Source organism: Schistocerca gregaria, chromosome 6 (assembly GCF_023897955.1).
Source record: "Schistocerca gregaria isolate iqSchGreg1 chromosome 6, iqSchGreg1.2, whole genome shotgun sequence".
NCBI lineage: Eukaryota > Metazoa > Arthropoda > Insecta > Orthoptera > Acrididae > Schistocerca > Schistocerca gregaria.
The window spans coordinates 405,642,385-405,654,676 of record NC_064925.1 but is presented as its reverse complement, the minus strand read 5'-3'; the positions used below and the strand labels follow the sequence as shown (position 1 = coordinate 405,654,676).

Below are 12,292 nucleotides of genomic sequence, written 5' to 3'. Positions count from 1 at the left end.
CCTCAAAAATATACCTGTTTAAAACACTGACCCCAATTGAAAAACACAGTTCTCTGTTAGACCTGGTGGGTAAGCTGTTCACGCAGCTACTTAACTAAATTCTGCATTTATCTGCAATATTTTCTTTCCTAATTATTCTAAAATATTGGATGGTAGATATGTAGTTTTATTTTTTTCAGGTCTGAGGATGATTCTGAATGGTTGAAACATGTAATGAAAACTATGCAACTGAGACGAAACAATAAATGAGAATTATCTTACGTATCAATGCAGTTGATGAATGTCTAAAGACGAATATGTCTGTTATAGTGAAAACTGTATAACATATATGAACCCAACTATAAGTAATAAAATTGGGAGGAAAAGGAAAACAAATACATCGTAAGCGGGTTTTCATGTTATTGGCACTCTTGTCCACTTTACCGAGCGACATGGAGCTGTGGTTATCACACAGGGCTCACATCCTGGATAACAGCAGTTAAAATCCGCCCTTGGCCATCCAGATTTACGTTTCCCGTGATTTCCATAAATCGCTCAAGGCAAACGCTGGGATGGTTCCTTTAAAAGGATATGGATTTCCTTCCCCGTCGTTAACAAAGCAATCGGAGGTAGTGCTCCTTCTCTAATGACTTCGTAGTCAACCGGATGTTAAGCTCTGATTGTCCTTCCTTTGATTGACCAAGAAGCAGTTGAGGAAGCGAAAAAGGTAATAAGAGGAAATGAAACAGACACCAATGCTAAGGTTCGTAGCCATGAAAACCCTTCTGGCTGGACGTAAAAAAGACTTAGGAGAGCTACCTTACAATGAATACGACTTACGGACAAATAAAGTAAAGACGACAGCGATGAGGAACATCATATAAGAGGAAAGCGACTTACTTAATATCGAAACTGGAGCTTTGTAGTTGGGAAAGCAGTTAAGCTATTCTCCTTGCTCGAAAGCGTAAATACACATGATGGCCGTAGTGAGGATGGTATCAGAAGTGGACTCACTCCTTCTTCAATAAAAGATTTTTTGTGCTATTACATACTGATACGCAAATGAAAAGGTGTTCCTAGAAATGAACGAGGGGCGTTTAGTAAGTGGTGCAACACTTTTTTTTCTGAATATAGGTTGTTTTTTATCAGGATTCCAATACACCATATTATTCCCCTTTCGCTTGGCTTCAGAGGTTTTCTTCGAAATAATCTCCGTTGACTGTGATAGTCTTACACCAACTTACTGAGAAGGCCTATATGCCTGCTTGATACCACTCTATGGCTGGTGTCGCAGCCAACGACTTGCTGCATCAATAGCCTCCCCATCGTCTACGTACTACTTCCCGCAGATTTTATTCTTCGTTAGGCCAAACAGGTGGCGGAGAACCCAGCGGACATATGCCTTTGAGTACCCCAAGTAGTGGACGAGCGAGTCATCACTGTCATCAGAGACGTCCAGCTGTGCAGCGAGATGTTGGACTGTGATTCGCCGATCACCTCGCGTGAGAGTCTCAACACTTTCCATCACTGCAGGAATCGCTGTTGTGTGTGGCCGGCCGGTACGCAGGAGGTTGGACAGGTTTGCACGACCTTGTTAATATGATAACAGACGCCTCACCCAACGACTTACCCTGCTTTTGTTCACTTCCAGATCTCCGTAGACATTCTGGAAGCGCATATGAATATATGCCAGAAAAAAGTCAACGACAGCTCTCTTCCTGAAACGCACCTCCGTCACAGACGTCAATTAGAAGGTTATATGTAGCGCCGTCATCTATCGGAACTTCATGAAACTATAGGGTCAGGAGCGAAAATATTCCACGACGTCCCACAATAAATTCTCAATTTTTCAACCGTAATTGACGATAAAATAAATGTGCTGCTTTAGTTATTGAACCCCTCTCGTATATTTTGGAGCTGTAAAGTAGACCACCGGGAATCCAAACAAGAACATCAAAGCAGATGGAGTATGATGCTATCGACGATTGCTACAAACTGACATATGAAGTGAGAAACGAAAATTTACTGAAAAGGGTGGATGAGGAAATGAGTGAATGGTAGTACGTTAACAGAATAAAGAATAATTTAGTGGGGCATTGGATCATCTGCAACGATATCAAGCGATTGTTAACATGGCTCATCAAGGGACATTGGAGGGGAAGAAAAGTAGAGAGAGAGAATCAATGTCGTGTGACTAGGGCCTTCCGTCGGGTAGGCCGTTCGCCGGGTGTAAGTCTTACGATTTGACGCCACTTCAGCGACTTGCGCGTCGATGGGGATGAAATGTTGATGATTAGAACAACACAGCACGCAGTCCCTGAGTGGAGAAAATCTCCACCCCAGCCGGGAATCGAACCCGGGCCCTTACGACCGACATTCTGTCGTGCTGACGACTCAGCTACCCGGGGCGGACGATTGAGACAATGATCGAAATATGTATGACGTTTTTTAGATAACTTCGATGCAGTAGAGACGAAAAAGTGAAACTAAAATCAGAAAATAGAAACAAACAGACAGACAACAGAAGTTAGCATTCAGAGCTCATTTACATGCTGTTAAAAATTCTGAGATGTGGTAGTACGGACCAAAAGACAAAATTGTTCTTTAAAGAAGGGCTCTAATATGCATACCTATAGAGGTAGGAGCACCTGTTCATTTTCGCTATCTTGGAACGTATCTGTTCTACTGAACAAATGCTTGTGGCTCGTAAAGTACGCATTTTAGTGAATTGTGATTACTGGCCATTTTTTCCTATTTTGGCCCATGCTACCACCTATCGATGCATGGAACGCTTTTTTAAAAATCCCTGTATATTATTTATTGGCTGTACTGGGAGATACTTCCGCCAATCTCAACTGCCCATATCACTCCTTAACCTATGGCTGCGTCATTATGCTCCGTACTAGAGGACTATACTACGATGACTGAGAAGATGTATGTTGTTAACATATACTGACATAGCCATTGGCTAAGAGGTAATATGGGCTGCTGAGAATGGCGTGAGTGTTGAAACCAGTCAAGCGAGTCGTCCTTCTTCTTTTCCTTGGCCTTAGCTCGTGTCTTCACAGGTTTGGCGTGCCAATCTGTATTGCGCAATGTTAATGGTAAATGGTGGCCAGATGGCCGTCCTGTCGCCCTTCGACCCTAGGAATGAATTTCTGTACCCCATATTCCTGCATCTAGTGTTGTCCCAAGAGAAAGTGTGAGAACGGTTTCGAAATGTTTGTGAATCGTAAAACTCAGATGGGACAAGGGAACCAGCCCAGTGTTCACCTAGTCGGATGTGGGTAACCGCCTAAGATCCATATCCAGGCAGGCCGGCAGACTGCTCCATACGTTCATCCGCCGGACCGATACGACCCAGAGCCGGTGCGCCTCCTCGAGTACCACAAGCGGCGTGCTAAGGCGCGTGGCTGCCCTGTAGGGTATGACCAGTCTAGCCAATAAACGATGTGCTCAGTATTAACTGCGGATCTGTGTAGTCAAATTTAGCAGGATCACTGATGCTCATCAATAAGACAGATGTGAATAAATGGAACAAAGCGTCAAATCTGTTATAAGGCCGATAACTCAAAAACTGCCACAACCAAAGAAAGAAGGAAAACTTATTTTTCAGTATCGGACAATTGTTGCGGTCACAAAAGTATCAGTTACTCATGTTGAATACGCCTCTTCGTTATAGGTCTGGAGAGATTTAAGCTGCCTAAGGAAACCCCTGTTTAGGCTTATTTGCTAAGTACTTCAAAGCTCATCAGCCCTAAGGCAATAACACTATTAGATAGAGTGAAAAAATATCTCAAGCAACTTTGTTTTCACTTTGTTTTACCGGGCATCTAGCTGCATTTTGTCAACATTCATTGATACAGCAAAACATAAGTGTGATTACCTTGGTTAAGCGTTGTCCATTGTGCAAGAAAATGCATGCGAATCGATCCAGATTTCTTCAGTATGACATATTTCATTACCAATACAATATACTTTCAGAAAAATTTGTGAGTTGGTACATTACTCGTTATCGAAAGGTAGGTGTTATGTAGGGGAATAGTTCTAGCCTCTATATGCGAGGACGACGGGAAAATGGGACCAACGTGACACAAATAGTGAAGAGAGGGTACCCGTTCTACCGTATTTGGTCAAGTTGAATATTTAAAAGAATTTCACTACAGGAAATGAGAACTATTTAATAATAACACAGTAGTAATAGAAAACAGGTACTCAATTGCCAACTACTTTAGCATGTTTCATCTAATATCAATGCAACGGTTTCCTAAGCAACTGAGCATTTCCTGTTCCTTGTCAAGAAAATATCCAGAAACTGCACCTATAATTTAATCTCGTATGTCCTCTAAAACAGCTAATAGTTCTTCAAAATTTCTAAATGAGTTCCTTTCTGCTTCACAGGAATAAGGTAAATATACAGCGCGGAAAATGTTTCAAGATACATCCCTGTTTAATACCCAAATAGTTTCTATTTTGTTTTTAACTGTCGGAACGTTTATTCACTGAAAGTTTATTCACTGATGTGGAGCAGTATGTAAGGGTTTATATGCCAAAATTTATCTCTGACATAATTCTAACACAATTCCGAATGCAACTGACCAAATTTCTTTACGAATTATGAAATCTTCTTACAGAATACCAGGCTCATCATTAAGGATTCAACAATAGTGAAAAAACTACAAATTTTGGATTCCATCAGAACAGATCAATTGAAAAATCGATTTAATGGGTGTGGTTTCCTGAGAGTCATTTCGGGGAACAACAGCTAATATCAGTTTTGATAGCTATAGAATAACAAAAGGCCCGAAAATATTTTCTCTGCATAATTATTTTATACTTTTATTTATATTTAATATGTAATTTTTATTCACACATATTTAGATTCCACCAGTACAGATCGATTGCAAGAAAGCGATGTAAAGGGTACATTTTGCTGAGTGTCATATCGAAGCACCAACAACTGCCACAATAGGTCACATTATTTTTCAATCAGTTTTGATAGTAATAGGACACGAGCAGTCACTAAAACTTTTATGATCTTCGTACACTTGTGTGGCTATCATCATAGCATTTAAAATCCTTGGCATTGATTCAGTTTAATTGCAAAACGAAGTGATCCTTCACAGCAGAAGTTACTCATTCAGAATAAGTTTCAATAAAAAATTTACACAGTGTGGGAAGTCACCTACTGACAAAGGTTCAGTTTCGTAGATTTCGTTACTATTTTAAGGTAGAAAATATTGCAAGCACTACCATCCCAAAATATACAGGAATATGAGTATTCACTTTCTCGTTATTTTGAGATTTATAATGATTGTTCATAGAAGTATGTGCAAAGTGTTCTGTACATTTGGACTCACATTTCATGTGTGTGGATTAATTCCGTACTCATATAAAAAAGTCATATTTGTTGATATCCGACGTCTAATGTGGAGTGTTATAAACTATCAGGGTGTCTTTTCCTATAAGTGCTCTATCAGTCGTGTCTGATCACTTTATCACAAACCCAAGCAGAAGATTGCCTGACTCCAGCTAAGATTTTGCAATATCTCTGCTGCCGTACAACTGTAGGTGTACGGATGTTACAGAAATTGCTTGCGTGTGGAACCGCAGCTCTTGCTAGCGACGTGCTGTGCTCTGCTGTGCGAGAGAAAACGTTGTGACACATCGAGAAAAGGTAAACAGATGTGATAAAAAGGGTGCAGGTGAGAAGGCGAGAGAAAAAACGTGTGGTGCCAGTCAGGCGAGGTGCGAGGTGCGGTTGGTGGCGCGGAGTGGTGCAGTCGGTGGTCTGGGATGGTGCCAGGCACTCGCAGGTGCTGTCGTGGTGAAGTGCTGTCATCCTGGTGCGGTGCCAGAAAAGCCATGCACCCCGGAAACGGAGCGTTTCTTAACGTCGCCCAATGTGGGCGGGAAACTATTCGGCATGAGTGGCTCTGTGTTGTAATATTCACGACTTAATGTTGCTTCCTGTGCTTATCGCTCTGGAAAAGCACCAGTGTCATCAGACAACATACATCAATTCACACTGGCATTCCAACAGCTTCATATCTGAAAATTATGCTTGATTTATGGGAATTATGCCAAGTGTAGGTCCTCACCGTAGACGGAGTGTTGTCGTGACAACTCACACGTGTCTTTTGACATGCCAGATAACTCGCAATAAAATTAGAAACAGACGGGAAAGCAAATTTAATTGCTTAAAACTCGATCGGCCATGGCTAAACTACAACTGGCAGTGCACTCCTTGATTTGGTTGACACTTTGTGTCCACATAGCGAAACAGTTACCTTCCCACATGGTTAATAAACATGTACTTCATTTATGACAGTAATTTTCATGTTAAGCATCTGCTAACCCACAGGTCACAGTAAGAAATAACAAATAACTGGGAAAATTTATACGAGTTAGCTGACTATTAAATAGTTGAGATGCTAGACGCAACTAGTGTATAAGGACGGACCATAGTTTATACTAGGAGTGAAGTACCGTGATATACGACCATTTCGAGGCAATGAGAAAATCTTATTTCGAAACCACACAGGCCACTCCACGCGATTTGGTCTCAAATATAACTTCCTGCTGCAAAAAATAGAAAATACTACGTGATACTTTATAACACGCGTCGAAGTACTTTACACGTTTATAGCGCAAGAACAGCGCCACTGTGTCACTAAAACTGGGCGTAATATTGTGATCTGTAAACACGTATACGCGAGTACGATAATTTCTTGGCATCGTATAGGCCACTGCCAGCAAATGCTCCGAAAATTATCACTTGTCTCAATTTGAAATACGAAAAGGAACAATTTGCAGCAAATGTACACGATCCTGGCAACAAAACAGCGCTCTAGTGGCACTGTATTGCTAAAACACGATGTCATGTTGTGAACTGCATACATGTGACATTCACACGAGTACTATAATTTCTTGGCACCAAACATGCCACTGTTTGCAAATGCTCCGAAAATTTATCACTTTAACCGTTTTGAAAAACACGGTGGGACACTTTGCAGAAAATGTGCGCGACTGTGGCAGTAAATCCGTTCCGCATAGCTACTTTCAAACAGGCGAGAGCGTCGCCAGCTGTGGCAAGCTCGCCATTTCCCATTCACAAGTGGAGCCAACGGCCCGCCTCCCATTCAAGCTTCGTGCTGTAGGGGACTTAAAGACAAGTTACACACATGTACATACACACAAGACACTACCTAGTGCTGCATATATCTGGCAATGCATAAGATACATGAGTTGTAATATGTGCTTCTGTGGTTAACTGAGAAGGAAGAAGACAAGAGAAATACTGTGAGAATGTTGCGTGAGAAAATTCGTAGCAAGCAGAATTTAAGTGGTTACTCACGGCTCTGCAACGAACTAGGCCTTTACACAGGTATCACAGTCAGATGACCTCGGTCGAACAGCAGACGAATGTAGCAGGCGTCGGCTGGTCGGCTAGTGCAGTAACTGTGGGCGAATTAGCGAAGTTCAGGTATATTTACGCATTGTTATTCCCTAGGTGGTGGGAGTTGAAGCGAAGGTTTTGCGGTAAGGGGACTCACCTCAGGGGATCAGGCAGTCGTGCCGCAGAGCAAGGAACAGCTGAACGGCTAGGCGCAGGCGGAAGCTGGACGCTAGGAGCGACGAGTAGGCGCACACAGGTTGGCGGCCGGGATCGACGCTCTATTTATAGGCGCGCGCCCAGCCGGCCACCCACTCGTTCTGAATGAAACCCGCGGTCGGTGGAGGGGAGGCGCGCGCCCATTGGACGGTGCCGTGCCGCCCGCCAGGCGTCCCTCCCCCCTCCCCCCGCCACACCCGCGACCGCGCTGACGTAGCGGGAGCGCCTCGGGCGTCCCGCCGCCGCGCGACTTCCAAATCAGGGGGCGGTATTGATCGGCGCCGGCTCCAGAAAGGGTTTTACTACGCGCCATGGCGGAGGTGGCGGGGGCGGCGGAGGCAGCGGCTGGGCGGCTCCCATTCACAGCCAGCGCCAGCCCAGCGCGGCCTGGCTGCTGGTCCCGGTTCGCCGGTCTCCACCACCTGTCGCCGGCCGCCACTAATGAAGCGTCCACATGCCTCCCTGTTGCGGCGGATGCGATTTGCAAATAATGGCTGTTTGAGACGATGAGGGCTGAATGTGCCACCTTGAAAGAGGTCCTCTAAGTGATTATTGGTGTTGAAATTCTGAGCATTACACCTCAATATGTTCTGTTTCTAGATTTTGATACTTTGACTGCTGACCATATAAGCATTGCCATTCCTTTGAGAACCTGTCATTTCTGTAGATTTTCGATATTTTGCAGTAAGAAAATTATCAGACATTTATCTGTGATACTAAACTTTTATGAAAGCCTGAAACTACGCCTCCTGTATTACATATTTCCTGCTTCTTTAAAATTTTAGTTTTTTAGCCTTTTTAAGGATTGTTAGTTTTTGTAAGGAAAAATAGTAGTCATTACAAAAGTTCTTAATAACCATTCTTGTCCTGATAATCACCTATTACACCTTCAGTAATTGAAAACTAACATCCTAATTATAAATTACTTTCCGTATGACGGATTTTCACTAGTTCCACTGTTAAATTTTCTCTTCCCCTACAGTTTATCCTGATTTTTTTTCTGTTGGCTGAGTTTGTGTTGTACATCCTCTGGGTCCCACTTTAATTGATAGAGGCAGTACTCATTTGTGTTGTGGCCTGAAAGGTAGTGTCTTCACACATTGATAATACCGCATATAAAGCATTTATGAATTAAAAACAAGGTGCGTCCTCTTACATTTTACTTTTTTGTGAAGAATGTATGCATTCATAAGACACATAAAGAAACAATTAAAAGCAAGTTTCATGCATCATTTCACGGTGATGTGCTGGAAAAAAAACCACAAGCTACTCTCTCATCAGGCAGATCACCCTGGTCTTTTTGTTGTAAATTGCAGAGTAAAACAATGAATAAATATACAGTCCATCAAATGGCGCCATCGGCAGTCTATGGAATTCTTAACGATGCATCAACTGATGAGAATGGCAGTTAAAGACCAAATATACAAGGGATGAGAGAGTACCTGTGATCTTCAACTCAATGAATTTATTTCTCTACTTGATTTCTAAAGTTTTTACCCTTTGGTTAATCCAGCACACTCAAACATTATTTCTGAAGCTCTCTCACATATTTACTGGCCAGTAGTTGTATATAAATACGCCTTCCCCCATGAACCATGGACATTGCCGTTGGTGGGGAGGCTTGCGTGCCTCAGCAATACAGGTAACCGAATGGTAGGTGCAACCACAACGGAGGGGTATCTGTTGAGAGGCCATACAAATATGGGGTTCCTGAAGAGGGGCATCAGCCTTTTCAGTAGTTTCAGGGCAACAGTCTGGATTATTGACTGATCTGGCCTTGTAACACTAATCAAAACGGCCCTACTGCGATCGGCTGAAAGCAAGGGGAAACTACGGCCGTAATTTTTCCTGAGGGCATGCAGCTTTACTGTATGATTAACTGATGATGGTGTCCTCTTGGGTAAAATATTCCGGAGGTAAAATAGTCCCCCATTCGGATCTCGGGGCGGGGACTACTCGAGAGGATGTCGTTATCAGGAGAAAGAAAACTGGCGTTCTAAGGATCGGAGCGTGGAATGTCAGATCCCTTAATTGGGCAGGTAGGTTAGAATACTTAAAAAGGGAAATGGATAGGTTAAAGTTAGATATAGTGGGAATTAGTGAAGTTGGGTGGCAGGAGGAACAAGACTTTTGGTCAGGTGAATACAGGATTATAAACACTAAATCAAATAGGGGTAATGCAGGAGTTGGTTTAATAATGAATAGGAAAATAGGAATGCAGGTAAGCTACTACAAACAGCATAGTGAACGCATTATTGTGGCCAAGATAGATACGAAGCCAATGCTTACCACAGTAATACAAGTTTATATGCCAACTATCTCTGCAGATGATGAAGAAACTGAAGAAATGTATGATAAGTAAAAGAAATTATTCAGATAGTGAAGGGAGATGAAAATTTAATAGCCATGGGTGACTGGAATTCGTCAGTAGGAAAAGGGAGAGAAGGAAACGTAGTAGGTGAATATGGATTGGGGGTAAGAAACGAAAGAGGAAGCGGCCTGGTAGAAGTTTGCACAGAGCAAAACCTAATCATAGCTAACACTTGGTTCAAGAATCATAAAAGAAGATTGTATACATGGAAGAAGCCTGGAGATACTAACAGGTTTCAGATAGGTTATATAATGGTAAGACAGAGATTTAGGAACCAGGTTTTAAGTTGTAAGACATTTCCAGGGGGAGATGTAGACTCTGACCACAATCTATTGGTTATGAACTGTAGATTAAAACTGAAGAGACTGCAAGTATGCGGAAATGTAAGGAGATGGGACCTGGATAAAGCGAAAGAGCCAGAGGTTGTACAAAGTTTCAGGGAGAGCATAAGGGAATAATTGACAGGAACGGGGGAAAGAAATACAGTAGAAGAAGAATGGGTACTTTGAGGGATGAAGTGGTGAAGGCAGCAGAGGAGCAAGTAGGTAAAAAGACGAGGACGAGTAGAAATCCTTGGGTAACAGAAGAAATATTGAATTTATGAAAGGAGAAAATATAAAAATGTAGTAAATGAAACAGGCAGAAACGAGAATACAAACGTCTCAAAATTGAGATCGACAGCAAGTGCCAATGGCTAAGCAGGGATAGCTAGAGGACAAATGTAAGGATGTAGAGGCTTATCTCACTAGGGGTAAGACTAATACAGCCTACAGGAAAATTAAAGAGGCCTTTGGAGAAAAGAGAGCCACTTCTATGAATATCAAGAGCTCAGATGGAACCCCAGTTCTAAGCAAAGAAGGTAAAACAGAAAGGTGGAAGGAGTATATAGAGGATCTATACAAGGGCGATGTTCTTGAGGACAATATTATGGAAATGGAAGAGGATGTAGATGAAGATGAAATGGTAAAAACATTACTGCGTGAAGAGTTTGACAGAGCACTGAAAGACCTGAGTCGAAACAAGGCCCCCGGAGTAGACAACATTCCATTGGAACTACGGACGGCCTTGGGAGAGCCAGTCCTGACAAAACTCTACCATCTGGTGAGCAAGATGTATGAGACAGGCGAAATACCCTCAGACGTCAAGAAGAATATAATAATTCCAATCCCAAAAGAAGCAGGTGTTGACAGACGTGAAAATTATCCATTATCAGTTTAATAAGTCATAGCTGCAAAATACTAACGCGAATTCTTTACAGACGAATGGAAAAACTAGTAGACGCCGACCTCGGGCAACATCAGTTTGGATTCCGTAGAAATATTGGAACACGTGAGGCAATACTGACTCTACAACGTATCTTAGAAGTTAGATTAAGGAAAGGCAGACCTACAGTCCTAGCATTTGCAGAATTAGAGAAATGTTGACTGGAATACTCTCTTTCAAATTCTGAAAGTGGCAGGGGTAAAATACAGGGAGGGAAAAGCTATTTACAATTTGTACAGCAACCAGATGGCAGTTATAATAGTCGAGGGACATCAAAGGGAAGCAGTGGTTGGGAAGGAAGTGAGACAGGGTTGTAGCATCTCCCCGATGTTGTTCAATATGCATACTGAGCAAGCAGTAAAGGAAACAAAAGAAAAATTCGCAGTAGGTATTAAAATCCATGGTGAAGAAATAAAAGCTTTAAGGTTCGCCGACGACACTGCAATTCTGTCAGAGACAGCAAAGGACTTTGAAGAGCTGTTGAACGGAATGGATAGTGTCTTGAAAGGAGGATATAAGATGGACATCAACAAAAGCAAAACGCGGATAATGGAATGTAGTCGAATTAAGTCGTGTGATCTTCTAATAATTTCCGGGTATGCAGCCGGATCCCGTCGACATTCTGCCACGATATTTCGGCCCAGAGACGTCCGGCCATCATCAGGTGAGTACACAACTACTGAAGAGCCCAGGTGCAGTCGCGGTATTTATACCGATTCTCGCGCACGTGTTGACATGCGCGGCATAGCCGAGTTGTACGTGCTGCCCTCGGTGGTGAAAGTAAAAGATCATCTAGTCATTGAGTATCGAATGACGCTGTCTATTCCGCTGTGAATGTATAATTTTAATAACAGGATTCCAAGTTTTATCCAGTTGAAAGCCGTTGTCACGATTTATAAGATTATCGGCAAGACGTATTTCCACTGATTCCTTGATTACGGAATCCCAAAATCCGGAAACCGGAGCTAAAATTTTTGTTCCATTGTATTCCATTGAATGTCCCAATGAAGTAGTAAAGGAGTTCTGCTATCTGGGGAGCATTTTTGAAGAAGAGAAATTTGTTA

General features: G+C 42.4%; 1 protein-coding gene across 2 annotated transcripts in view; it reads right to left on the bottom strand.

Moving 5' to 3' along the window:
• The window catches only part of LOC126278381 (uncharacterized), an 88,073-nt gene extending 80,441 nt beyond the window's left edge, over positions 1-7,632 (bottom strand). The window contains exons 1-2 of one of the 2 annotated variants that reach the window (XM_049978460.1): positions 7,536-7,632; positions 7,337-7,440 (exon numbers count right to left, since the gene is read on the bottom strand). The gene's annotated coding sequence lies outside the window, so the exon portion shown is untranslated. The remainder of the gene's footprint in view (positions 1-7,336; positions 7,441-7,535) is intronic. The other variant, XM_049978459.1, reaches the window with a different exon arrangement.
• Positions 7,633-12,292: the final 4,660 nt, after the last annotated feature.